We start from the raw sequence: 2,368 nt of genomic DNA, 5'->3' as shown, positions 1-2,368 counted from the left end.
CACACAACAACCACGCACAAAAGTTTTCAAAGAGGCAAAATGACCTAAAAAAGACACAACATGACTACAAGGAGATGTAAAACCACCGACAAAGACACAAAATTTCTTCAAAGAGATAATAAATGACTAGGAAGACATGCAAGGGAACTGCCGGAGACACAGATTTACTACAAAAAGGGGTAAAACAACAAAAAAGACACACAAAATGACCTAAAAAGACACAAAATTACTTCCAAGAGACACAAAATGATCACAAGACATGAAACTACAATAAGAAGACACAAAATTACTCCAGAGACACAAACTGATCACAAAGAGACACAACCCAGATAGCACACATACATGTGTACCCGATGTATCAAGTTTAGATCTTTAAGACGTAGCAGGGAGAGCGTTTGCTCATTGCCAAGACGTCGCTGAGATGTCGGCCTTTAATCGAAAATGACCACCACGCGACGTTCAAAAGATCAATAAAAGAAGCTGCGCTCAGTGGGCGCTCCTTCATTAATATTCATATGCTTTGTTAACTACGACCTTTATTCATTTAGGTCGGACCTTTCAAACTACAAATATTTCACCATCCAATGTGAGAAATCAGTGCTAACATTCAAAAATAGCTGACTGTTACCCTATTTCGTGTGTAAGTGTGCACAATGAAGAGACAAAAGTCAATTTGACAAACTTTATTTTCAAATTTCCACAAACAATATCTGACGGCCAGTCCGCTTCTCCTGGCAGCCTGCAAGACACAGAAAAGATGATGAGCACATAACTTCAAGAAACAAATCCCAACTTCACCACTTTTTTTTTTTTTTAGCATTTCAGCTGTCTTTTAGCCAGATTGAAGGCTTTGTGTCCGTCACTCTGCTTAATTTAGTGTTGAAACGGTTAAATAACGGGATCCGTTAACTCCGTTAACTGTTAACAGCAGCTCAACAATCAGTCCTTCATCTCGGAAAAACAGTGGCTTCAAAACTGCGCTATTACCTGTAGCCACCGGGTCAGTTTGCTTTGCAGAGGAGGAGACCTCGACTGATAAATTGCCCATAAAATCACATTAACAACATACTGAAGGCATCCTTAAACTTCACTATTTCACCTCCGCGCTCCTCTCTGCTGGTCTCACCGACACTTCAGCACCCGTTCTGGGATACACAGTGTCGGCCCGCCCCGCCTGACCTCCGTGCTCCTCTCCGCTCCTCTCCCAGACACTTGAGCACACGTCCAGGGCCCCGGAGGGCAGGCCGGGGGGCCGCGGGACCACGGGTGGCAGCTCCGGGCACTTCCACTTTAACCCAAAACGAGTGCTCACGATAACCAGATGAGCAGATAACGTCAACTAGGGAAAATAAAATGAAAACACCACAGTTATAGCCTGTTAGCATAACATGAGCTAAACCGCTAAACTAGCTAACAGCTAACGAAAGATTAGCTGGTGGGGAGCTGTGCTAAGCTATATACACCCAGTCGTGCTTCGCCACTCACCAGGAACCTCTTTTAACGGTCACATAATAAACAAAATAGCTATTTTCTGCCAGTTTATTCCAGTAGAGCTTACCTGAAACCAACTGCGATGAGATGCTGTGTCCTGCGAGCTCAGTTCCAAACAAAGACCACAGAGATGAAATTCCACCTCTGTGGCGACTTCCGTATGTGGGCAGGTATATTCTATGGCACTGGGCCGACCCAAAGCCGACGTAACAGAGACGTTTGATGAGCTGGGACAAAAGAGTATTAAATTTGAAGATATCCGCCCATGCGGCCGACGCTTGTCAGACGTAATAAATTCAGTGCCGATGTGTCGTCCTCAGGCCGACGTCGGCCAGATGTATGTGTGCTATCTGGGAAATTTACCTTAAAGAGACATAAAACAACAACAAAAATATGCAAAATTACTTTAAAGAGACACAAAAGGACTGCAAAGATACACAAAGTGACTACAAGAAGACACAAAATGACTTCAGAGACACAAAATGACCAAAAAAGACATTAAACAACTACAAAGAGACACAAAACAACAACAAGAAGACACAAAATGAACTCAAAGAGACTTAAAACGACCACAAGAAGATACAAAATGACCAAAAAAGACACAAAATTACTTTCAAGAGATACAAACTGATCACAAAGAGACACAAATCGACCTTAAAGAGACACAAACGACAACAAAAATACCCAAAATTACTTTAAAGAGACACAAAAGGACTGCAAAGATACACAAAGTGACTACAAGAAGACACAAATAGACCCAAAAAGACACAAAATTACTTTCAAGAGACACAAACTGATCACAAAGAGACACAAAATGACCTTAAAGAGACACAAACAACAACAAAAATATGCAAAATTACTTTAAAGAGACACAAAA

The 2,368-nt window shown here is 41.7% G+C and overlaps 1 long non-coding RNA gene across 1 annotated transcript; it reads right to left on the bottom strand.

Annotated features, from left to right (window-relative positions):
• Positions 1-668: 668 nt before the first annotated feature.
• On the bottom strand, positions 669-1,620 carry LOC126402889 (uncharacterized). The gene is made up of 2 exons (XR_007571269.1): positions 1,559-1,620; positions 669-1,339 (listed from the first exon to the last, which is right to left on the bottom strand). It is a non-coding gene; the product is annotated as an uncharacterized LOC126402889 (long non-coding RNA).
• Positions 1,621-2,368: the final 748 nt, after the last annotated feature.

Source organism: Epinephelus moara, chromosome 16 (assembly GCF_006386435.1).
Source record: "Epinephelus moara isolate mb chromosome 16, YSFRI_EMoa_1.0, whole genome shotgun sequence".
Taxonomy (NCBI): Eukaryota; Metazoa; Chordata; class Actinopteri; order Perciformes; family Serranidae; genus Epinephelus; species Epinephelus moara.
The sequence above is the reverse complement of the archived record's forward strand: the minus strand, read 5'-3'. Positions and strand labels throughout refer to the sequence as shown.